Raw genomic sequence first — 26,291 nt, 5'->3', positions numbered from 1 at the left:
CAAGGGGGCGCATGCATCTGGAGTTCGTTTGCAGTGGCTGGAGGCCCTGGCGCGCCCATTCTCTATCTCCATCTGACTCTTTCTGTCTCTGTCTGTCACTCTCAAATAAATAAATAATTCAAAAAATTACTTATTGAGCTGGAGAGATGGCTTAGCAGGGACCCATGTTCAACTCTCCAGGTCCCACATAAGCCAGATGCACAAGGTGACGTAAACGCACAAGGTCACGCGTGCACAAGGTGGTGCATGGTGTCTGGAGTTGGATTACAGTGGCTGAGGCCCTCGAGCATCAATGATCTCTCTCTCGCATAAAAAATTAATTAATTAATTTATTTTCAAGCGGGTGTGGGGGGGCGAGTAGATGCACCCGGGCCTCTAGCTGCTGCAAACAAACTCCAGATGCATTTGCCACTTTGCGCATCTGACTTTACGTGGGTACTGGGGAATCAAACCCGGATCATAAGGCTTTGCAGGTGAGTGCCTTAACCACTGGGAGATCTCTCCAGCCCAACTTCTTTTAATAATAAAGAAAAGTGTGCACTAATAAATGGTCAAATAAAAGGTTGCCTCTTCCCATCTATTTCTCCACTGGTGGGAGCCTATTTTTAGCGTCAGTTTTTTTTTTTTTTTCCCTCTTGCTTGCCTTTTCTTACTCACTGCTTCAAGTATTTCAGCCTCTGTTTTGTGAACTGAAAGGGAATTATGCTGGCTTTTAGTTTTGAGCCTCACGAGCAAGAAGGTTAGGAAGTACTCTTAACATTGAAAACTGGCCCTATTTTTCACATTTTTATTGACAAAGCAAGGCAATTTTCCTGACTTTAAATTTCATACCAGCCAAAGTCTTGATTGAGTTATCTGCTGAGTTGGGGCAGAAGGTGAGTACCCATTTAATTTCAGAAGGACCTGTGCCAGACAGGCTAGCAGTTAAGGCGTCTTGTCTTCCTCAGAACAATAAATGATTTTCTCCTGGAGTGATGTAGAGCAAGACATTGAAAATTACAATGGAATGGGAGAGACATGCACAGATCCAGCTGTGGCGTTACATAGAAATTTGCAGGGGCTTTCAGTTTTGTTGGGAGACTAATGTGAGATAGTGTTTGGCAAACCTTTACTATTATTATTAATTACTATTATTTGTTAGGTACTGTTCTAAACACTTAACATGTACGAATTCATTTCATGTTCACAACAGTCCTATGGTGAAGGTGCCCTTATTATCCTTGTTTAAAACATGAGGAAACAGATTCAGAGAAGGCTAAGAGGTTTTCCCAAGCTCATGTAGGTGGGAAGGGAGGGAGATGAATCCCGACACTGTGATTCTAAGGCTACCAGGCCTTCCTGTAACTCTGAGTGGATCAAAGGGAGGCTCACATAGCGTATGTCTCAATCCAAAACGCCTTGAAATAAACAATAGGCGCGCCCATTAATTTGTTCTGTCCATCTACCTTGGTGATTGCATCTGCAGAATCATCTAGAAAACCAAGTTTGTATTTTGAGTTCTCGGATCTCACAGGGCTCTGCGCTGGCATGCAGTTCGGAGAACTTGCCTCTGGCCCAACTGTCCTCTCTTTTGGTTTTTACCCCTGGTACAGCCCCACCTGGTGAAAATCATTGCGTCCACATTTTCTGCCACCCTATCACCAAGCCTCTGTTTCACACCAGACCTGAGAGGAGTCTGTTCATGCCCTGGAAGCTGTCTGGTAATTGAGCAAGCATTTCTGGAGCCTAGCCTAAAAACAGTTGGAGAGACACTGGTTCCAAATAGGTGAGTCTCCTCAGCCCCAGAAGGCCTTTAGGAAGATGAGGGCATGGCAGGAATGGAACGCAGGATGGTGGCTCCTCTCATTCAGTCCAAGGGTGACAGTATTGACATCATATCATACAGCCTTTTGTTTCCTAAGTAAATGTGGTTATTAAATTCTACAATGATTAGTTATGTTTATAGTCCTTTTTCATCCCATCTTCTTGTGGGAAAGCTTGTACAATTAAAGTTTTAGCTAGGGGCTGGAGAGATGGCTTAGTGTTTAAGTGCTTTCCTGTGAAGACTAAGGACCATGGTTCGAGGCTCATCTCCCCAGGGCCCACGTTAGCCAGATGCACGAGGGGGCGCACGCGTCTGGAATTTGTTTGCAGTGGCTGGAGGCCCTGGAGTGTCCATTCTCTCTCTCTCTCTCTGCCTCTTTCTCTCTCTGTCTGTCTCTCTCAAATAAATCAATAAACAAAAAAATTTAAAGTTTTAGTTAGGAGTCTGGTTGTAATAGCGTTAGGTTAAGTCTGCATCTGTATGGAAGGATTTTTCTGTTTTGAAGACATTTTCATATCTCTTCCAATCTCAGACTGTTCTTAAGGGCATTTGAAATCTGGCATGATGTTTATTTTGACAAGTATTGAAAGATGGTTTACAGGATAAATCATGTCAATTTTAAAAAATCTTGCCCAGCATCAAGATAACATCTGTACTCCTAGCTTTTGCAGTTTGAGTCGGTTTGGAAATGCAAATATGTTGCTGAGCTCAAATGACTGGGATGCCAGAGGCAGCCTCGCCATGAATGAGCGGCCTTCTGTGTAATCTTCCTTGTGCTTGGGTGTTTGCCTTTTAAAAGAGGTTTTGTGGCTTTACTACACCTTCCAGTGGTCCCCAATTCCTCATCATTCCAATCCTGTAAAACACAGGAATAACTGTTCAGCATGCTGCCTCCCCACCCGCCCCCTCCCCAAGACACGTGGCTGCGCACACAGACTCACAAACACCACTTTACCGTGAATGCTTAAGAAACACGTTCTATCTATGGGCTGGAGAGAAGGCTCAGTAGGTGAAGTTCGCAAGAGGACCAGAGTTCGGATTTGCAACAGGCATTTAAAAGCCCCGTGTGAGATGTGAGATGTGAGCTGGGCGTGGTGGCGCATGCCCTTAATTCCAGCTCTCTTTGGATGACAGAGCGAGCTCCGGGGCAGCCTGGGTTAGAGTGAGAGCCTACCTTGAAACCCTTCCACTCCCACCCCCCAAAAAAGAGCCAGGACTGTGTGGTATATTTGTAGTTCTGATGCTGGGGAGGAGCGGAAGGGAGGACCCTTGGGGCTGGTTAACTTGTCTAGCTGCATCCGCGAGCCCCACGTTCTATGTGAGATCTCAGTTCAGGGCTTCAGAGATGGCTTAGCGGTTAAGCGCTTGCCTGCAAAGCCTAAGGACCCAGGTTCAATTCCCTTGGACCCATGTAAACTGGATGCACAAAGTGGCACATATGTCTGGAGTTTGTTTGCAGTGGCTGAAGGGCCTGGTGCATCCATTCTCTCTCTCCCTCCACTATAAATAAGTAAAAAGAACAAAAAATATGATGGAGAGTGACTGTGGAAGACATTTAGTATTGACCTCTGACCTCAACACTCATGCCAACAAGTGAGCGTACACCTGCTGACACATATGCTCACACGTGTCCACTTGTATCATATGCGTGCGCGCGCACACACACACACACACACACACACACACACACACACACACACACACAAATGTTAAAAAGAAATATACTTAACTGGGCTCAGTGCATAAAGAGCTTGCTGCCCCAAGCAAGCTCCATCCCAAGACCCTGCAGAAAAGGCTGGAAGCTGTGGTGGGCTTCTATAACCCTGGTATGCTGACACTGGTGGAGAGTGGAGAATCTTCCAGAAGCTCAAGGTGAGGGCAAGAAGGCACAGTCGACTGAGAGTCCAGTGAGGTAGACAGGTGAGAGCTGACTCAACAATTCTCAGCTGACCACCAACATGCCATTCAAGCAACACCCCTCCCCCCACATACACCTTCTCTCACCCAAATGAATAATAATAAAAATAAGAATGCCAAACGTTTAAATACCTTGTCCTATTTTATTTCCCAAAAGTGCTGGTGTGTGGCCCTCTAAATTGATTTCATTACACATTTACGGGTTGTGACCTGCAATTTAAAAAAACAAAAATTGCCACCTCAGCAATGGAAATCTAAGCACAGAATTAGCTGACAAGGGTTGGTACTTTCTATATTTAGGCAAGGTACACGTGATCCTAGGACCAACATCTGATAGCACCATTTTATGAAAATGGAAATTCAGGCGCAAGAGGAGTCAAGAAGTTGTCTCAGGGTCCCAAGTAGTATGGGACTAAGCAGGGCTGTGACCAGAAAGCCAGACGCAAGGGGAGACTGACTGGCACCTCTGTGAACCCCTCACTCACCTCTTCCCCAGTACTGCTGCTGAAACTTTATTTTATCCTGACATACATGGATCTGAGATTTTTTTTTTTTTTAAAGGATTGGGTGACTGATCTATGGTTATATCCCACCATACTGTTTTACAACTTACAATGCCATAATAATTATGCAAAGCATATTCATTATACAAGCTAATGGCCTTTGCTGTGACTTCATACTTGCATAGCTCATCTCTTGTTGCGGGGAATGGCCTATGAGTAGGTTTTTTTTTCTTGTGAAGGCTTTCATTTGAAGTTCAAGTCCTTGTTTTATTTTTTTCAAAATTTTATTAACAACTTCCATGATTATAAAAATTATCCCATGGTAATACCTTCCCTCCCCCCACTTTCCCCTTTGAAACTCCATTCTCCATCATATCCCCTCCTCATCTCAATCAGCCTCTCTTTTATTTTGATGTCATCATCTTTTTCTCCTATTATGATGGTCTTGTATAGGTAGTGTCAGGCACTGTGAGGTCATGGATATCCAGGCCATTTTGTGTCTGGGGGAGCACGTTGTAAGGAGTCCTACCCTTCCTTTGGCTCTTACATTCTTACTGCCACCTCTTCCGCATTAGACCCTGAGCCTTGGAAGGTGTGATAGAGATGTTACAGTACTGAGCATTGCTGTCACTTCTTCCCAGCACCATGATGCCTTCTGAGTCATCCCAAGGTCACTGCCATCTGAAAAGGGAAGATTCTTTACCAAAAGTGAGAGTAGCATTAATGTAAGCATATGAACATTAAGAGAAGTGCTTACTGGGCAGTTTTATAAGCATAGTATATACATTTAGCCAGACACCCCTAGGGCTCATGACTACCCCTGTTTTAAGTTTTCAGTATCAGGGATGTATTCCCTCCTGTGGAGCGGGCCTCCAAGTCCTTGTTTTGTTTGTCCTTTCCTCCTCCCCAACATCAAGTCATCCCCCCTTGCTCCTCTTTTAGTACCTCAGCTGGAAGGAAGAGCTGCTGCTTGGAACTCAGCCTGTGGAGTACTTAGTGACACCTCATTTGCCCAGGTGTGGAAGAATAGACGTTTCCTGCTGTATTTTTTTTTTAATTTCCATAAACACAAAGTACTAAGAAATAAGCATGTTAAAAATCCATGGTTAGGGTTGGAGAGATGGCTCAGTGATTAAGGCACTTGCCTGCGATGCCTAGTGACCTGGGTTCGATTCTGCAGTACCCACATAAAGCCAGATGCAAAAAGTGGCACATTCATCTGGAGTTTGTTTGCAGTGGGTGGAAGCCATGGCATACCCATTTTTTTCTCTCTTTCTCTCTTCTCGTTATTTCTCTCTGCTTGCAAAAAAGTTAATAAAAATATTTTTTTAAGTCCATGGATAAAAGAATTCTAGGGACCGGGGAGATGGCTCAACCATTAAACGTGCTTGCCTGCAAAGCCTGTCTGCTTGGGTTCAATTTCCTAGATACTCAAGTAAAACCAGATAGGCATTCTTTTTTTTTTTTTTTAAATATTTATTTATTTACTTGTGAGAGAGGGAAAGAGACACACAGAGAGAATGGATGCACCATGGCCTCCAGCCACTGCAAACAAACTCTCGATGAATGCGCCACCTTGTGCAGCTGGCTTACATGGGTCCTGGGGAATCAAACTTGGGTCCTTTGGCTTTTCAGGCAAGCGTCTTAACTGCTAAACCATCCCTCCAGCCCAGATAGGCATTCTTTGTAGTGGCAAGAGACCCTTGTGTGCATGCACACATATGTGCCAATTTTTTTTTTAATTACAAAAAGAATTCTTGTTGCCAAAGTGAGAAAACAGAATGCTTACCCCTGTGCTGGTTAGTCATGTTCATCAATCTGATGGGATTTAGAATCACCTGAGAGATAGACCTTTGGGCCTGTTTGTGTGAGGGCATCTCAAGAGAGGTTTAACTCTGGGCTAGAGAGATGGCTTAGCAGTTAAGCGGTTGCCTGTGAAGCCTAAGTACCCCGGTTCGAGGCTCTATTCCCCAGGACCCATGTTAGCCAGATGCACCAGGGGCACACGCATCTGGAGTTTGTTTGCAGTGGCTGGAGGCCCTGGCATGCCCATTCTCTCTCTCTCTCCCTATCTGCCTCTTTCTCTCACTCCTTGTCACTCTCAAATAAATAAATAAAAATGAACAAAGAGAGGTTTAACTGAGGTTGTAAGACCCAATCTGAATGTGGCTGGAGCCCCACACAGGATAAAAGGGGGAAATGTGTAGGGCCCACACTCATCTCTCTCTCCTTCTTGACTGTGAACGCAGCGTGACCAGCTGCCTTGGGCTTCTGACATCCTACCTTTCCCTCCATAGGGGGCTGTCTCCTCAAAACGTGAGCTAAGATACTTCCTCCCTTAAGTTGCTTTTTGTCACAGCAGTGGGAAAAGTGACACAAGACCTTCCTTTAGGACTTGGTGGGAAATGTGGTGTGGGGTAGGGACTGGGATCCTGCGCTACCTGAGCCTCCGTTTATGGTGTGGCTCCTCATTCAGAGGCTGTGTGAGACTGGACAGTGTCCTTAACCTCTTAGGGATCCACTTCTCTGTATTGAGGGGACTCATCTTTGGAATGAGGCCTGGATGATGAGACAGCAAGTGTGACCCCTGGAACGTAGCTGGTACGCCATCGGCAGTGGTGTCTGTGAGCAGCCGTTGTTGGTTGTTCTCTGCGATGCAGGGAAGGAGAAGTAGAGAAAAGTGAACAAGAGATTCACATTGATGTGTGCTAGGCTGTAGGGAAACATGTATGGATGGGTAGGTAGAGGGGCTGGTGTGTGTCTGAGCTTGAATATGAACAAAAATGTTCTTTAGAGCCCTTCCCCAGCCCAAAGATTTTGGTGGACGTAACAATTTGAAGGCAGGAACAGTGTACATATCCATTGTGAATTCCTAGCAGAGCATAGTTTTTAACCTTTGAGGATTTTCTACAAGGAATGAAAGAGGAACCAGCGTCAGAAAATGTTTCAAATTCATGTATGTTTCAGCTTCTGAATTTGTTGCTGGTATTTCGTTGTGATAGATGTAGGGAAGAAAAAAGTCAATCTTTTGCTTTGTTTCTATAAACCTGTATTGTCCTCTGCATTCTTTCAGTTTAAAATTCGTATTTATTTATTTATTATTTATTTGAGAGAGAAAGAGGGAAGGAGGGAAAGAGAGAGGGAGAATGAATGGGCACTCCTGGGCCTCTAGCCATTGCAAATGAACTCCAGACGCACGTGCCACCTTGTGCATGCCTCATGTGGGGTCCTGGGAAATTGAATCTGGGTCCTCAGCCTTCACAGGCAAGCACCTTAACTGCTGAGCCATCTCTCCAGCCCTCTTTTCAGTTTTATTGGAGCACTATTGAAAAGTACCTACGTACTTACTTGCTCCAGACAGGAATGCCAAGGTTGGAGTGGTAGCCAGTGGCCTTGTTAAGTCCAGTTTGAGAGAACGCTTTTGGAAATTCAACCTCAGATGAGTCTCCATTCCTCTCTCTCTCCCTCTCCCAGGTGTTCCTGCTACGCTACTTCCTGTTGGGCTCATCTTTGATGTGTGTCTCCTGTCTTGTCCTGGGCCTGCCTAAACCTGGCCTGGCCCCGATGGGATGAATGAGGGCGGAAGTTGCCCCACTCATGGGTGGTCTGCGCTTTATCTGCATGATTTGATTTTGTATTCTATCATCCGTCTCTTGTATCCTGCACTTGGCTATTTCAAACCTTCCTTTCTTTTTTTTTGTGGTAGGGTCTCACTCTAGCTCAGGCTGACCTGGAATTTACTATGTAGTCTCAGGGTGGCCTTGAACTCATGACGATCCTCCTACCTCTGCCTCCCAAGTGCTGGGATTAAAGGCATGCGCCACCATGCCTGGCCGCCTTTCATTTTTTTTTTAAAATATTTTTTGGTTCATTTTTATTTATTTATTTGAGAGTGACAGAGAGAGAGAGAGAGAGAGAGAGAAAGAGGCAGATAGATAGAGAGAGAATGGGCGTACCAGGGCCTCCAGCCACTGCAAACGAACTCCAGATGCATGCGCCCCCTTGTGCATCTGGCCAACATGGGTCCTGGGGAATCAAGCCTCGAACTGGAGTCCTTAGGCTTCACAGGCAAGCGCTTAACCACTAAGCCATCTCGCCAACCTCACCTTTCAATTTTTAAAAGCTCTTTTTTGTCATCTCTCCTCCTCTCTGGAGTATTCTTACCTGGTGTCTCAGCAGGTTCTCATTGACCATGCTGTGTGGTTGAATTGTTGGCCTGCATTTCCTGAACTTTCAAATGACACACACACGCACACACACACACACACACACACACACACACGCACACGCACACGCACACGTGCGCGTGCGCGCATGCGCATATATATACTGAGCTTCTTCTCTGTTACAAGCAGCCATCAGGTTAGGAATGCAGCTTAGTTGACTGAATTCTGGCCTAGCAAGCATGTGAAATGGCATGGGGGCACACACCTGTGATCCCAACAGGTAGAGGTAGAAGGTCATCCTTGACTACATAGTGAGCTTGAGGCCAGCCTGGGATACATGAGATCCTGTCTCAAAAATTCCACCTTCTCCCCACAAAAAAAAAGAAGCCCAGATACCCCTATTATTTTCTACCAAAAAAAAAAAAAAAATTCCTCTCTTCTGACACGTGTGCTTGGGGCCTTTCTCCTTCCTTCCCTTCTCATTCTTTCTGGAACATCTTTCTCCATCCATGACATGTACCTCCTTTATCTACCATAATCAGATGCCAGCACTCCTTCAGAGCTGGCCTAAGGACTTTCTTATCTCTCAATCCAGTAGTTTTGTGGGTCTTTCTTTGGCTTGACCTTGAGCATTCTTCGATGGCTCGCCAGGTCCTCCCAGAGTCCTTTGCCCTGGACGTCTGAGGCAGGCCTGCCCGATCCTTTCGCTCTCCCTGTCCTCCAGCCCCAGCTTCTTTCTGAGTTCATCTTCTGTGCGCTTGGCTCTTCCACGCTGACGTGTCCTGCGTCCGCCTCCGGGGCCCTGCCCACCTGCTTCTCTGCGTCGTCCCCTAGTGCTGCCCTTTCTGGGTGACGCGAACGCCCTGGGCTTCAGTGGATGCCCATGTGCCAGCAGCCCCTAAATCTGTATTTTTAGCTCTGATTGCTTTCTGAGTGCCCAATATTTGCAGAGTGCTTTTCAAATGGACGCTTCTAGATGTCCCTAGAAGAACTCCATGGTCAGCTGAGAGTAAAGTCAGTAATGCGGTGCTAGGGGTTCAGGAAAGTCCTTGAACCCCCAAACCTTAGGTTCGTGTCTATTGTTTTTAATTTAAAAATATTTATTTGAGAGAGATAGAGAGATGCGGGGGGGGGGGGGGAGAGGGAGAGAATGGGCGTGCCAGGGCCTCCAAGCTGCTGCAAACGAACTCCAGATGCATGCGCCATCTTGAGCATCTGGCTTATGTGGTCCTGGGGAATTGAACCTGGGTCCTTTGGCTTTGCAGGCAAGTGCCTTAACCATTAAGCCTTGTCTCCAGCCCTCGTGTCTAATTTTAAACAACAGATCGGATAAAACAAGACTTAGAAGGATAATTATTAAATTAGCGTATTTATGGAGGGAAGTACAGAGCCAAGGGAAGATACCCAAGTGGCTCGAGATCCCACGTGGAGGGCCTGGGACAACCATGGAGAGAAAATCAGGAAAAGAGAGTTCAAAGAGCTCCTGCCGTGTGGGGAGCTGGAGGGTCTAAAGAGCCCAGATGGAGAGTAAGGGCTTGCTGGGGGGCCTTGCCCCTTGGCTGGGCCAAACCTGCTCTTCTTCAGTTCCCATGTGGATGTGGCAAGGGCTTCTGCGCTCAGTTTGTTCCAGGAAACTATTAGGTGACATCCTTATCTCTGGCTTCTCCCTTGCCCGCCACGCCCCAGCAGTAGTGAAGACTTGTTGCTGCTTGCTCCTTAGAGCCCCGGCGCCTGGTTCCCTGTCCCCTCCCGTCGGCCGCTTCAGTCCTGTGCTTTGTCACTGGTCCCTTGGCATCGCAGCACTGAGTACTAGCTTCCTTCAGCTCACTATACTAGTTTCCAGTAGCCCTCCCTGGCTGCCGCCACCTTTTCTACAACTTCCACTGGTAGCTTTGCCCTCGGGTGACTCACGCATTTCCTTTGGTGGCATCATTCATCACAAGGACTCTACAGAGAAGAAGCTGGTGGCCTTATCTTCCTTCCTTCATGCTCTAGAGGAAGCGCTGAATTCACAGAGGTTGCTCGTCCTTGTCCAAGGTCATCCTGATTCTAAAGTCACTTAGCCTGATAACTGTATCCTGAAGTTCTTAGGTATTCCCTGAGCTTCAACAGCTCTCTCATTTAGTCCTTGGAGAAACTCTGCAGAGCACATGAAGAAAACGAGGTACAGAGATCTTGAGGAACATAGGCCCTGGGTCAGAGGCCACACGTCATGTCCTCGAGGTTCCCTTTGTTAGGTTGCTTCGGGAAAACCATCTCCAGAGTCCGCTGCTTGAGTGGTTCCCTCCTTCCTTCCTTTTCTAATTTTTGAATTAATGAATTTATTTATTTATGTGTGAGAGAGAGACATAAAGAGAGAGACAAAGACAGAGCGAGAGAAAGTATGGGTACACCAGGGCCTCTTGCTTTATGTACTGGGGAATTAGACCCAGGCTGGCAGGCTTTGCAAGCAAGTACTTTTAACTGCTGCGCCATCTCCCCAGCCCACCTTAAGTGTTTTCTTTTTTTACTTCTTTTTTATTTATTCGAGAAAGAGAAAGAGAGAGAGAAATGGGCAAGGGAGAGAGAGAGAATGGGTGCACCAGGGCCTCCAGCCGCTGCAAACAAACTCCAGATGCATGCGCCCCTTGTGCATCTGGCTGACGTGGGTCCTGGAGAATCGAACCTGGGTCCTTTGGCTTTCCAGGCCAAGTACCTTAACCACTAAGCCTTTTCTCCTGTCCACCTTGAGTTTTCTCTAAGATCCAAGTAGAACCTTGTTTCCCGCCTCCCTCAGCCCTTTAAGACCGAGCATGAACACCTTTGCAGGCAGCCACGGCTTGCGATCTGCTCTGTTCTCCACAGTTGCCTGCCTCCTACCCTCACCCCAGTTTGCTGCTTCCGATCTCCATGCAGGTCAGCAGGAACCCCTTGTCCAGAGTCGCCTCTCCTTGCAACCCCGCATTGCTCACGCCCCCTGTCTGCTTCTCCCTTGGTTGCAGTTGGCACAGGGGACTCTTCTTCAGGAAGCCCCTTCCCACCCCCTAGCATGCTGGCTGACAGGCCTTTCTAGGGTCCCCTCCCTGCAGTCCCGTACCTACCCACACCTCACTTTTGTCACTGTGGATTCCTCCCCCCCCCCACCCTTTCTTTGGCTCTTACATTCTTTCCGTCACCTCTTCCACATTAGACTCTGAGCCTTGGAAGGTGTGATAGAGATGTTGCAGTACTGAGCACTCCAGTCACTTCTTTCCAGCACCATGATACCTTCTGAGTCATCCCAAGGTCACTGCCATCTGAAAAGAGAAGATTCTCTACCCAAAGTGAGAGTAGCATTAATATAAGCATATGAACATTAAGAGAAGTGCTTACTGGGCAGTTTGATAAGCATAGCATATACATTTAGCCAGACAGCAGCAGATGTTACACCCCTAGGGCTCATGACCACCCCTGTTTTAAGTTTTCAGTATCAGAGATGTATTCCCTCCCATGGAGCAGGCCTCCAGTCCAATTAGAGGGCAGTTGGTTTCCACCATGACAGACTTTCCACTATTGCACTGTCACGGTGGATTCTTGAGCCTTTTGCACCTCTGGTGACCCTATGGACTGAGTGCATATCTCCCCAGTTCCTGGGGTGAAATTCTAACCTCCGAGGTGACGATATTTGGCAGTGAGACTTTTGGTAGACAATTGTGTGACATGAGGTTAAGAGACAGAGCTCTCAGGATGGCTCAGTGCTTGTAGAAGGGGAGGAAGGGACCAGAGCTGCCCCTTACTGCCGAGGAAGGACACGACCTCAGTGAACACAGAAGACCGCTCCCACCAGGAAGCCTCCATGCTGGCCCTGCTCCTTGACTTCCAGCTCACGGTAGTAAGCGAGCTAAATGGTTGCTGTTAACACCAGTCTGTGGTGTTTCGATATAGAAGACTGAGCAGACCAAAGACATTCCCATATGTGACAGTGGAGTAAGGCTGAAAGTGGTCTTGGTCGTGGCTTAGTGTCGTGCCTACCCCAAATTAACTGCATTCATGTCATTTGGTGCTGTCCGTATTGAAACCTGCTCCTTCATTGTTGACCTGAAGTGACAGGCTTTTTTTTTTTCATGGTTGTGAATTATAACTGTGCAGCCCTTTGAACCCGAGAGCTGGGGGGGAAGTTGTCATGAAACAAATCACAGATGCACTGGTGATGCAAGTCCTCCAAGGAAGCAATCCCACGTGACTGCCTCTCCTCTCTGTCATTTTACGTTTCAGCCTGTGGGACTGAGCTGGGACTGTGCCTCTTGCAGGGAGTAGAAATGCTTGCCTGTGCTAGAAAATGGGGAGAGCTTTCCATCTGCAGATAACATTCGAGGGATGAGCTCATGCAAGCCTCCACAGAGCAGGGAACGAGAGCCCAGAGTCCTGCTCTGCTTAAAAGCTCAGGCCAATAGAATTTCACCAGGTTTTTCTTAGTCAACATTGGCATGTTGGAAGCCAGTTCCAGTAAGTAAAAGCTTAGGGGGGAAAAAAGAGAGAGAAAAAACCTGAGTGCAGATTAACTCTCTAAAGCATCATTTCATGACTGAGGAAAAGATGGTTGAAAGTAGGACTTTTTCAGTTTTGAAAGACTCTCTTGGGACAGAATATGAAATGAAGTGTGAGGGACATTTCAGTCACCCATCTCTTCATTCAGCAGATATTTACATAGGAAAGGAAAGGGGAATGTCCGAGTTACTATATTTCTTGTTGCTGTTATCAAATACCTTTCAGGAAGGAAGGGTTGAACTTGGGTTACAGTCTGAAGGATAGAGTTCAAGGAGAGGAAGGCATGCTGGCAGAAGCAGACAGGTGAGGACTGTCATTTCTTGAAACGGGAAGAAGAAATTAGATAGGAAGTGGGGAACAGCTATAAAACCTCAAGGGCCTGTCTTCAGTCCCCCACGGCCTCCAGTATGGCTGTGTCTCCTAAAAGTTTGGCAATCTTGCAAAACAGCACCACCAGCTCAGACGGAGTATTCAAACACATGAGCCCGTGGGAGCCACTTCACATCCAAACCCCAGCAGTGAGTAAGATAACATTTATCCTTTTCATCTGTATAGGGGGAAGATATATAAGTACAGGAATGCTTTGCATTAAAGGAGAAGGGAGGAACTTGAGAGCAGGACTATGGTTATTTTGCAGTTCTGTTAGTGCACCTATTAGTATATACTTTTTGTAACTTTTTTTATGTGAGAGGAAGAGAGAGGGAGAAAATTGGCACACCAGGGCCGCTAGCCACTGCAGTCGAACTCCAGAAGCATGCGCCATCTTGTGTGCATGTGTGACCTTGCTTGCGTCACCTTGTGCGTCTGGCTTATGTGGGACCTGGAGAGTTGAACATGGGTCCTTCGGTTTCACTGACAGGCACCTAAACCAGTAAGTCATCTCTCCAGCCACCTATTAATACATGTTAAACAAAAATAGTTTTACAATTTATTTAGGGGAGGTGGCACACCAGAGCGCCACTGCCACCAAACTCCAGATGCAGGTGCTCCTCTATGTATCTGGCTTTACTTGGACACTGGGAAATCAAACCCAGGCGGTCAGGACTTGCAAACAAGCGTCCTTAGCTGTTGAGCCATCCTTCCTGCCCTTTTAGTGTACTTATTCAGAGCATCAAGGCTGTTAAATCTCCCTTTCCTCAAAGCCTGTTTTCAGGAGAGGGTATGACAGATTCACTGATATCACAATGTAAATGGCTAAAACCAATTTAATTATCTTTCATCTTCGCAGGAAGTGTAAAGTCTCAGGTGAGAGAAAGTGAATGTTGCTGGGTGAGCTTCTGGGATGAGCATGCCAGGGAAGGCTGTGTGGTCGTTGGTGTGCTGTGGGAACCTTGTTGGCGTCTCTGACATCAAACCATGCTGGTTCTTGTCTCTAAGATGCAGTGTGAGGGTCCTGGCCCGCTGCACTCTGATCTTGCCTCAACACTGGTTAATCAGATCGCCAACCTTGGCAAGTCATTTTCACCATAGAGCTTTATTTTTAAGTTTTCTTTCCCAACATGGGAAAAAATAAAATAAAAAAGTGAAGGAGGCCTGCGGCTTTGCAGTTGAAACCTTAAGAGATGGTATGATAGGGGCTGGGAAATGGCTTAGCAGTTAAGGTGTTTGCCTGTGAAGCCTAAGGACCCTGATTTGAGTCCCCAGGACCCATGTAAGTCAGATACGCAAGGGGGTGCATGTGTCTGGAGTTTGTTTGCAGTGGCTGGAGGCCCTGGCACATCTATTCTTTCTTTCTCTGTGCCTCTTCCTCTCTCTCTCTCAAATAAATAAATAATATTTTTTTCTCAATTTTTATTAACATTTTCCATGACTATAAAAAGTATCCCATGGTAATACCCTCCCCCCCCCCACTTTCCCCTTTGAAATTCCATTCTCCATCATATCTCCTCCCCATCTCAATCAGTCTCTTTTTTATTTTGATGTCATCATCTTTTCCTCCTCTTATGATGGTCTTATGTAGGTAGTGTCAGGTACTATGAGGTCATGGATATCCAGGCCATTTTATGTCTGTAGGGAGCACGTTGTAAGGAGTCCTACCCTTCCTTTGGCTCTTACATTCTTTCCACCACCTCTTCTGCATTAGATCCTGAGCCTTGGAAGGTGTGATTGACATGTTACTCAGTACTCCAGTCACTTCTTTCCAGCACTGTGATACCTTCTGAGTCATCCCAAAGTCACTGCCATCTGAAAAGAGAAGATTCTCTACCCAAAGTGAGAGTAGCATTAATATAAGGGTACAAATATTAAGAGAAGTGCTTACTGGGCAGTTTGATAAGCATAGTATATACATTTTTCCAGATAGCAGCAGATGTTACACCCCTAGGGCTCATGACTACCCCTGTTTTAAGTTTTCAGTATCAGGGATGTGTTTTCCCCCATGGAGTGGGCCTCCAGTCCAATTGGAGGGCAGTTGGTTTCCACCATGACAGATGTGCCACTGTTGCACCCATTGGCTCATTTGGGCTGGCCGGCCAAATATAAGGCTTGCAGTGTCCACTGTTGAGATTTTTCACTGGTGGTATCTCTTTCTCCCATTGAACTTCATGTAGAATGGCTTCTTCCAGCTTTCTGTCAGCTGGTCTACATGGAGGAGGTTATCAGCTCAGTTCCAGCAGGATTTCTCAGTGGCTTTGCAGCCCAAGTATGTGATGTCTTCAGCAATAGGGTCTCACCATCTATTCCTGGTGGGAAACCAAGGGCCTTGGCAGTGGCCTATAGTGTTTTGGGGGCATCAGGGACTGGAAGATATCCCATCCCTGGCACTGAAAATTTTCTAACAACAATCTATGGCTCCTGAGTGTTCCATTGTCTGAAACCAGAGGATTCCATATGATTTATCTGCGTACTCTTAGATTTTGATTAGCCCTCCTCCACCTTTGATTCGTAAAGCTTGCTCTGCATTGGAGAAAGAGAATTTTTTTTTTTTTTTTTTGGTTTTTCAAGGTAGGGTCTTGCTGTAGCCCAGGCTGACTTGGAATTCACTATGGAGTCTCAGGGTATCCTCAAACTCACGGTGATCCTCCTACCTCTGCCTCCCAAGTGCTGGGATTAAAGGCGTTCACCACCACGCCTGGTGAGAAAGAAAATTTTATTAAAGGAGAGATGATACCCAAGACATAAGAAATCAGAATCTGTTGCTCTCAAGGCAAACATGAGAGATGAGTTAAACTAATTCAGCTAAGGGTCTTCTAACTGCAGTGGCTAACATCCTCCAGCTACAGTGGGACAGAAGCCACCCTTTCCTGGACAAGATGTCGCATGTGATGGGTCTCCAATAGGGGGAGACAAGGAATGTAAGGCTTGGATTAGAAGACATTTTTTATTTTTATTTATTTATTTGAAAGCGACAGAGAGAAAGAGGCAGAGAGACCAAGAATGGGCACACCAGGGCCTCCAGTCATGGCAAATGAACTCCAGATGCGCGTGCCATCTTGTGCATCTGGCTAATGTGGGTTCTGGGGAATCAAGCCTCAAACCAGGGTCCTTAGGCTTCATAGGCAAGCGCTAAACCACTAAGCAATCTCTCCAGCCCTGGAAAACATTTATTTTAGGGAGAGTGAGAGAGAGAGAGAAAGAGAGAGTGTGGGCACCCCAGGGCCTCTTGCCAATGCAAACAAACTCCAGATACAAGTGCCACTTTGTGCATCTGGCTTTATGTGGGAACTGGGGAGTTGAACCCAGGCCATCAGGCTTTGCAAGAAAGTGCCTTTCTTACTTCTCCAGCCCAAATTATTTATTAATGATTATTTTTTTGTGTGTGTGCATCTGTGTGTGTGCATATTCACGTGTGTGTGTGTGTGTGTGTGTGCTTGAGTGTGGGGACCACAGGTTGAAGTCAGGGCCTTCCTCATTCACTTTCCACCTTCTTTGAGACAGGGTCTCTCCCTGGTCCTGGAGCTCACTGCTTCATCTAGACTAGGTAGCAGTGACCCCCACAGATTCTCGTCTCTGCCTCCCCAGCTCTGGGCTTACAGGCATGTGCCACCATACTTGGCACGGGCATTTTACATGGATTCTGGGAATCCAAGCTTGTACTCATGCTTGCATGGCAAGCACTTTACCTACGAAGCCATCTTCTCCGACCCCAAAACCATTTTTTTTTTTTGAGGCAGGGTCTTGCTGACCTGTAACTCATTCTGTAGCCCCAGGCTTACCTCGAACTCACAGCAATCCTCCTACCCACAACCTCCCGAGTGCTGAGATTAAAGGTGTGCGCCACCACACCTGGCCCCAGAAACCTTTTTTTTTTTAAAAAAATGATTTGTCTGTGTCCTCTCATGTCTACGTGTGTGCCATGGCAGATGTGCACCAGTGTGCACACACTCGTATACACACAAACACACGGAACAAACAAACATATGTGTTTGATTTTGAGGTAGGGTCTCCCTAGCTCTGGCTGACCTGGAATTGACTATGTAGTCTCAGGCTAGCCTCGAACTCACAGTGATACTTCAACCGTTGCCTCCCAAGTGCTGGGATTTAAGGTGTGCGCCACCATGTCTGGCACAGATTTTTCTGTACTTACCTGGAAGGAGACAGCATGATCAAGGGGGGAGATTTTCTAGGGTAAGGCTTATCCATTGCACCCTAGATGTGCCGACTCCCACAATTTCCCCAAATGCGCGAAACCCGACTGTATAATTTGAGCAGTTGGGGACTGCGTTTGCATTCTCCTCTAGAATAATTGTTTTCTTTAAAACTTCACTCAGCTATTGGCTTTTTAAAAAATATTTTTATTTTTATTTATTTATTTGAGAGAGAGAGAGAGAGAGAGAGAAAGTGAGAGAGAGAATATGAACATGTCAGGGCTGCTGGCCGCTGCAAATGAACTCCAGATGCATGTACCACCTTGTGCATCTGGCTTATGTGGGTCCTAGGGAATTGAACGTGGGTCCAGGCTAGCACCTTAATCACTAAGCCATCCCTCAAGCCCAGCTATTGGCTTTTGAGTTAAATTTGAAACCCGTGAGTACAGATTCTTACAGTTACCCTACCTATTCTCCCTGTTCCTTTTTTCTTTTGTTATTATTATTTTTTGGCATTTAATTAGGTTAACCTTTAAGAAGAGCTGTCACTGTCATCTGAAAAGAGAAGCTTCATTAACCAACAGTAAGAGTAGCTTTCATATGTGGGGAGTTACCCTGGTGCTTTTTTTAAAAAAATTATTTATTTGAGAGCAACAGACAGAGAGAGAAAGAGGCACATAGAGAGAGAATGGGCACGCCAGGGCTTCCAGCCACTGCAAACAAACTCCAGACACGGGCGCCCCCTTGTGCATCTGGCTAACGTGGGTCCTGGGGAATCGAGCCTCGAACTGGGGTCCTTAGGCTTCACAGGCAAGCGCTTAACCATTAGGCCATCTCTCCAGCCCCCCTTTATTTTTTAATGAGCAAAGTTAAGCTCAGAGAGGCTTCGTAACATACCTGAGCTTAAACAGTCCATGATGGAGGGGGCAAGCGTGGCCTTAGACTTCGGGTGGGAGCTTCACCCGCGGGCCCCTGACAGGGTCACACATTCTCTGTATTCTAGCACGTTTGACTGGTCAACCAGACAAGTCTCTCCTGTTACTCATTTCATTGGAATCGCAGGAGTGTGGGCTGCTTATTCCTTTGCTCGCCAGCAGGCAGCAACAGCAGGTTGAAACGGACCCTTGAGCTTCCCACCTGTCCATCGAATACAGGTGGAACTGGTGCCACACTGTCATTTGAGGCTGAGAGAGAAATCTTGGAGCTGGGAAGGTAACCCCGTTGGTAGAGTGCTTGTTTGGCAAGCACGAGGATTTGAGTCCAATCTCTAGAGCCTAAGATACAAGAAGGTGGGCGTGGAATCGTGTGCTTACAATCCCAGCGCTGGGGAGACAGATGGGTGGATCCTGGGGCTTGCTGGCCAGCTAGTGTGATCTACTTGGCAAGCTCGAGGCCAGTGATAGATCCTGTCCCACACAGAAGGTGGCCATCACCTGGGGAATGACACCCAGAATTATCCTCTGGCTTCCACATTCGTGTGTGCGTACACACACACACACACACACACACACACACACACACACACACGAAGCTCTTATTATTCTTACAGTGCTGGGGATCAAACCCAGGCCTTGCACATGTCAAGTGTGCCCTGGTACACTCTACCACTGAGATAGCAACAGCGCAGCTCCCAGGAATTTTAAATAAACGACAGGACACGCAGTGTGTTATCTTATCCTTTGTATTTGAATGTCGTGGGTATTAATTTTGATGTGACAGAAGTAATGTAGAGCTGTTTCTAAATAAAATGTGAAAACCTGCTAACAGCTTGTTTTGCTCATGTTAATAGATGCTTTTGCTCAAGTTCTTTCTATTAATATCGTTTCTCGTACATTTTATATTTTGTTTATTTAGTAGAGAGAGACAGGAAGAGAGAGAGAGAGAATGAGAATGGGCTTGCCAAGACCTTTAGCCACTGCAAACAAGGCTTGTGCCAGATGCGTGAGCCACCTTGTGCCTCTGGCTTTATGTGGGTACTGGGGAATTGAACCCAGGTCGTTAGGCTTGGTAGGGAGGTGCCTTAACCACTAAGCCATCTCTCCAGCCCTTTCTTACACTTACATATTGGGTAGTGCAACTGACATAATCACTTTCATTTATTTAAAAAAATTAATTAATTATGACTTTTAACATTTTTTATTAATTATGACTTTACTGTGTGAACAAGTTGCAGGTTGGTCGCGGTCCCCTTGGGATACTCTCTTGTACCGCTTCTGTGCCGCTCCCATTCCACGGAGGGCCTTCCTCAGCTGGGCTAATAGTGTTCCCAGTGAGGTCATGAGTACATCAGTCAGTCTCTGTGGGGAGCAGTGCCTCAGGGTAGTCCTGCCCCCCATGTGGCTTCACCCCTCTTCCTTCTGCAGTGGCCCCTGAGCCTCGGTGGGTATGTTACAGTCTCCTTTAGTGTCAAGCGCTCTTTAGCCTGTGGATTTCTGCTCCGATGAACTCTGAGTCTCCCTGGTGGCCCTCACCATCTCCCTGGAAGAAATTCTCAGGCTAGGCGGCTCTCACTGCCTTCATTTCTTTTCTTCTTTTCTTTTTTAAAAAGTTTTTGTTCATTTTTATTTATTTGAGAGTAACAGAGAAAGAGGTAGATAGATAGAGAGAATGGGCACGCCAGGGCTTCCAGCCACTGCAAACGAACTCCAGACGCATGCGCCCCCTTGTGCATCTGGCTAACGTGGGTCCTGGAGAATTGAGCCTCGAACAGGGGTCCTTAGGCTTCACAGGCAAGCGCTTAACCACTAAGCCATCTCTCCAGCCCACTGCCTTCATTGCTGCTGGTACTAACGGGACTCGAATGTGTTTTGAGCAAGGCCATACAGTGCTGGTTTCCACAGGGGTGCAGATGGCTCTCCTGGCTCTTGCGAGGGAACGCTCTATGATTCCAATTAGTCAACGGTATTTTCTCAGGTCTGCACTGGGGCGTGGCAGCTCTCTGACAAGTCAGGAGAAAATGAGTCATTGATTTGGTGCTAAAACATGGTGATACTTGCTGTAATGAAAACACCCTACAAATATTACTGTTCCAAAACCAACATGCAGTGGCTCTGGGAGACAAGTGTCTTTTGTTAAGCTGAGATGTTCCATTTCTTCACGAAACCTCAACAGGCTCAGCAGTTAGTAAGCTTATACCAGAAGCAGTTTTAGGCAGGTAGATGTTTATCTGCCTGTCTGCATGTCGATAGACAAGCTGTCCCCTAATCTAGCCCGAGTCTCTGAAAGCATTTAGTGGCCAAACCTCAGAGCTCTTAAACATGGATGGTGGGCTGTATCCAAATCCCAAACTTGAGTTAAGGCCTAGTTCTAAAACTGAATAAAACGAGGAGACAGTTTGTCACTGACATTGTACTACAAGCTGCGAAGGAGGGCAAAACAGGAGACCAAGACGGCATTGAAAACAGAGGGGAACTGATAGTCTCACGCTGGCCATTTGTTGAGGCATTGCTGCATCCCAAACTGTATTCCAGGGTTGCAAGACAGGGGGTTATGTGACGTTGTATCTTCCTTCCTTGGGCCTCAGTTTACAAAATCACATTTGGAAAGTTCCTAAATATATATATGGCTTCCTATTAATGGTTGGAGCAATTTGTCTCATCTCAGAAGTTTCTATGGTTCCATCACATTTCCTTATGTCTTATAAGAGGGTATTGAGTTATTTCTTTTTAAAAATTTTTTTGTTTATTTTATTTATTTATTTGAGAGCTACGGACAGAGAGAGAAAGAGGCAGAGAGAAAGAGAGAGAGAGAGAGAGAGAGAGAGAGAGAGAGAGAATGGGCATGCAAGGGCTTCCAGCCACTGCAAACCAATTCCAGACGCCTGTGACCCCTTGAGCCTTGAACCGGCGTCCTTAGGCTTCACAGGCAAGCACTTAACCGCTAAGCCATCTCTCTAGCCCTTGAGTTATTTCTTTAAAAGAGTAGACAAAAAAAATTATTATTTTTTGTGAGAGTGAGTATGGGTGCGCTGGGGCCTCTTGCCATTGCAAACGAACTCCAGGTGCATATGCCACGCAATAGCTTGAACGTCTAGCTTTATAGACACAGGCCCTTTTGATGAACCTTCCTACTTGAGTCCCTAGTGGGCAGATTCCTGCTGTCAGGGCGTGTCCCTGGGGGCTGCATCTTGGAGTCCGGCCTTATGGTATGTTTGGGGGGCAGTTCTGAGTCCAACCATACTAGGTGTGTAGAGAGCAGTTTTGGAGTTCTGGAGGCTTTATGGCGAGAGAGAGAAAAAAAGAGAGAAAGAGTTTGCACATTCCAGGACCTCTTGTTGCTGTAACAAACTCTAGATGTATGCACCACTTTGTGCATCTGGCTTTATGTGGGTGCTGGAGAATCAAAGCCAGTCAGGCAGGCTTTGTAAGCAAGCACCTTTAACTGCTGAGCCATCTCTCCAGCCCAATACATATATTTAAATTAAAGGTGTGTTCTTTGACCGAAAAAGGGATAGAGGCTAATGAGGTGTTTTGTTTGTTTGTGTATTTTGAATTTCTTAGGCCATACACCAGGTTTTAGGAGTATAGAGTAATCGATATATCAGAATGGTTTGCTTTAAGTAATTACCTTCCTGTAATTACTATTATACTTGAATTAAGTATTAATAAGTAATGTGTATTCTGGACATAAATCTTTTCTCATAAGGCAGCTTTTAGAAAAGACATGGGAGCAACTGATAGTCAATGACAATAAATAATGCTACTTCAGTGCCATTATGGGCACTTTCAATTTTATTTATGCTTTGTGCAATAAATATGTATTTCTTTCACAAAAGAAGAACCCTACACATTATTTTTAAAAGGGCGTGGGCATGTGTATGTACCCCACTCTTTTTGTTGTCATGGGTAAGAAAAAATATATATATTTTAACTATTTTCTAACACTGCAACAGAGCAGGAAGGACTGGGTAATTTGCAAACCGTAGTAGCTTTTTGGCCACATTCTGGAGGCTGAGAAGTCCAAGGGCATGGCGCTGGTGGGAAGGCAAATGAACGTGTGCGGGACACGGAGGAAAATTAGACCAAAGCATCGCATCTTCTCCGTAGACACGCCCTCCTGGGATAACCCACCCATTCCCGAGGTAACAGTGCTTGGAAGAGCGGAGTCCTCACAGCCTCCCCAACTCCTGAGGGTCCTGCCCGGTCATCTCGCTGCACAAGCAGCTGAGCTTCAGCGGGAGCCGTGGAGGGATGTCGGGCGCAGAGCCGGGTACAGGACCCCTCCTGCCGCAGGCTTCAGAACGTTCGGAGCAGCTCACGGATGGTGTTTTGTTGTCTTCTCTTTTAGAGGATGGCAGACTGTAAAAGGAAAATAAAAGTATATACACTTAAGGAAAAAGAGAATACACACTAAGAACTCTACGTTTTCAGAATGAGCAGTCAAAACGCTTTTGGAAATTGGAGTGTCTTGAGATTTTGGGGGGTAGAACGAACTGTCTGGTGAGGATGGTGTCGTCGTCCATAGGATGGAAGGGAAGCTAGAAGGGAGGGAAGGTCACCTTGAGCAGAAGACCAATCCCTCCTTGCTCAGCCTTCCTTTTCTTATTTTAGGAGGTCAGCTCTCCCGAAATGTTTATTGGTTCTGTGAGTTTCTCTCTCTCTCTCTCTCTCTCTCTTTTTGTGTGTGTGTAATGCTAATTTTTAAAAAAAAGGCAAAAACAATTTTAGGTTTGATTTATCTGTCTTATCTGTTTAGGACTGCTCTTTTTATACAACCTGTGTATGGATCCTTTATCAGAAATACACATTGTAAGAATTTTCCCCTGCTTTGTGAGTTACCCCGTGCACTCCTCTCATGGTGTGTTTTGATGAACAGAAGTTCTGTATTTTCATGTTTCCGAATCTGTCCATTTTTCCTTTATGGTTGATTCATTCATTTTGCCTCCTCTTTAAGACACCCTTTGCTCCAAATCACAGGTAATTTCTCCTGTTATCTTTTACATGTCTCATTATTTTTACTTCCTATCTTTAGGTCTATAATTGACCCCAAATTGGTTTTGTGTACATTGCAATATAGTTTATGGGTTAAGATTCATTTTTCTCCCCAGAGAACTGTTTACTGAAAAATCAATGCAAACTGCACATGAAAATCACATGTGCTAATGTATATAATGATATTCAATGTATCATAAGGGTGTGGTGGGGTGCAGAATGCTTGTGCTTTCCCCTAATAAATATGTTGACCCCTTCACTCAACATAATGGTATTTAAATGAGACTGGGCACATTGAGGTTGGTATGGCTGAGGACCATAATGGTATGTAAAGATGGCACCCTTGGGAGATGGGTAGATCCTAAGGGTAGAATTCTCGTGAGTATGATGAGACCACAAAGAGTCTTCTCCCAGGCATGGGCTCTACGGGTGTCTTGATCTTGGGTTTTTCTGGCTTCTAGACATGAGATATAAATTTCTGTTGTTTATCCACCTGGCCTATGGGGTTCTTTCATAGCAGCCCAAACCGACCAAGGCAGGGGCCCTTGCATGTTGCCTCTAGTTAGATTTGGTTGTGTGGGTTTGAATGTTGGGTGGAGGGGAGGGCTTCCTATATTGGTCAGTGTACTCTTTTCTATTTTTTTAAATTTAAATCTTATTTTAGAGAGAGAGGGAGAATTGGTGTGCTAAGGCCCCAGCTACTGCAACCGAATTCCATATGCTTGCGCCACCTAGTGGGCATGTGCGACCTTGCGTTTGCCTCACTTTTGTGTGTCTGGCTTATGTGGGATCTGGAGAATCGAACATGTGTCCTTAGGCTTCGCAGGCAAGCGCCTTAACCACTACGCCATCTCTCCAGCCCTCAGTGTGCTCTTACTGTGGTACTTGGCACCTGTACCATGAGTGGTCAACAGTTGCCAGCTGGTTGAAAGACAAGTCTGATATTGCCTTTACTATTGCAAGTCCTTCCCCAGAAGCACAAGGCTGAGAAGAAAGGCACTCAGACTCTATTTTAGAGAAGAATTTATTAGACTAATTTTTTTTTCAATAGATAAAACTATGGTTTTGGACTGACGTTGCTGGCCAGAGTTCTTGGGAAGTCCAGCTGACCTTCCTCTTACTATCTCACCCTGGCTGGGTATAAAGTAGAACTGAATAATTGGATTCTTTCCATAATTTCTATTTTTACTTTTAGAACATTTGTTGATTCTTTCTCGGCAAGTTAAACACACAGCACAGTTAAGGTAATTTTGGCAATTTTATTTTATTTCTGGGGGAGTTTTGCTTCATTATAGTTATTTAAATGTGTGTGCATATGTGCGGGTGTGTGTGTGTGAGAGAGAGAGAGACAGTCCGGGTAAACAAGCAGCAAGTCTCAGAATTTGAGCTTTTATGTTGCTATCAAACTATTCTATTCTATAGAAGATTTTTTTTTTTAAACAACAAGCACAGTATTCATTAAAAACTCTTTTCTCATTTTCAAAATGTTGCACCAGATAAGGGAAACAGAAAAACGTGTTTCCAGGAAGTGAGTGTGGACTCAGGATGTACCGATTATGTCACTTCATCGGAGCGCAGGGCAGGTGGGACCCGTGGTGACCACTGCCGGTACCTGTGCTGTCTGTCCACGGGGAAGCAGAGAGCCCTGCAGGCTGCTCCAGAGGCCACCATCTTGCTCCATTATCTTAGGACGTCCCCAGAGCCTCTCTGCTCCTTCCTCCATGGAGGGATTCGAGTGAGGAGCACCAAGGAGTGGCAGATGCCCTCATGGGGGCTCAGTTTGCAGGGAGTGGCTGTTGGGAGGTAGGGCTGCTTCTGCCAGCCCCTCCTGACCACCTCTGCTGGTGGCTGGTGGCCAGTATCAGCCCTTCTAAAGACTTAGGCGAACGTAGAGAGAGGCAGCCATGCAGCTGGGGTCCACCTTGGGAAGAGGAGATAGACTCTAAAGAAGCAGAGTAGCCGGTGCCATTGATTCCGTCTTAAGTGCCAAGATTCTTAGTCAACATATCTCTGTATTCTTTGTTTTTAGTTTGTTTTATGCACTTAGTGAAACCCCGCTTACCCAGAAGCCACTAAGTCGGTATCAGGAACCATCTGAAACCCCTGTAAAACCTAAAAGAGAGCTGGAATAACATGGAAATGCAGGGAGAGCCTGGCTGGGAGAGACTTGGTGGTAGGTGGGGTGGAGGTTGTTAATCTTACCCTAAAAATGATTCTAAAATGTTTTTTTTTTTAAATTTATTTATCTGAGAGAGAGAGAAAGAAAGTTTGCATCAGGGCATCTGGCCACTGCAGATGAACTCTAGAAGCATGCACCACCTTGTGCATCTGGCTTACGTGGGTGCTGGGTAATTGAACCTGGGTCCTTAGGCTTCACAGGCAAATGCCTTAACCAGTAAGCCATCTCTCCAGTTCCCAAGTTTGTTTTTCTTGTTTCTTAGCTCACTATGGTTTGTAAATAATGAGCAAGGCTGCTCCACTGGGAAATATCTAGAAGTGAAAGCTGACATACTGATAGCATCTGAAAAAAAAAAGCTCAGGAGAATGGAGCCCTATGAGCTTTGTCACACATTACTTCCTTTGAGTTTGGAGACTGAGTTTTTTTTGTTGTTGTTGTTGTTTTGGGCAGGGGGATTCTCATTCTATCTCAAGCTGACCTGGAATTCACTACATTGTCTCAGGCTGGCCTCGAACTCATGGTGATCCTCCTACCTCTGCCTCCTGAGTGCTGGGGTTAAAGGTGTGTGCTACCACGCCTGGCTTTGGAGATTGAGTTCCAAGAGAACATTTCAAGAAAATCAGGAAGAAGTTTTACTGTCTTTAGTGACTTTGCCTCAGAAGTCATACGCTGTCCCTTCCGTTCTAGTCCCCATTCTGTCCAGATTTTACTTGAAATATGGGTTTCACTTTCTGAGGAGAGGAGAGTGAAGTCTGGCCAC

General features: G+C 46.0%; 1 protein-coding gene and 1 non-coding gene across 2 annotated transcripts in view; both read left to right on the top strand.

Moving 5' to 3' along the window:
• Positions 1–26,291, top strand: part of Ppp1r14c (protein phosphatase 1 regulatory inhibitor subunit 14C) — a 116,529-nt gene that overhangs the window by 3,014 nt on the left and 87,224 nt on the right. The window lies entirely within an intron of this gene.
• LOC123463630 lies at positions 17,414–17,572 on the top strand. The gene has a single exon (XR_006639037.1). It is a non-coding gene; the product is annotated as a U1 spliceosomal RNA (small nuclear RNA).

Source organism: Jaculus jaculus, chromosome 9 (genome assembly GCF_020740685.1).
Source record: "Jaculus jaculus isolate mJacJac1 chromosome 9, mJacJac1.mat.Y.cur, whole genome shotgun sequence".
In the NCBI taxonomy this organism is placed as follows: domain Eukaryota; kingdom Metazoa; phylum Chordata; class Mammalia; order Rodentia; family Dipodidae; genus Jaculus; species Jaculus jaculus.
The sequence above is the reverse complement of the archived record's forward strand: the minus strand, read 5'-3'. Positions and strand labels throughout refer to the sequence as shown.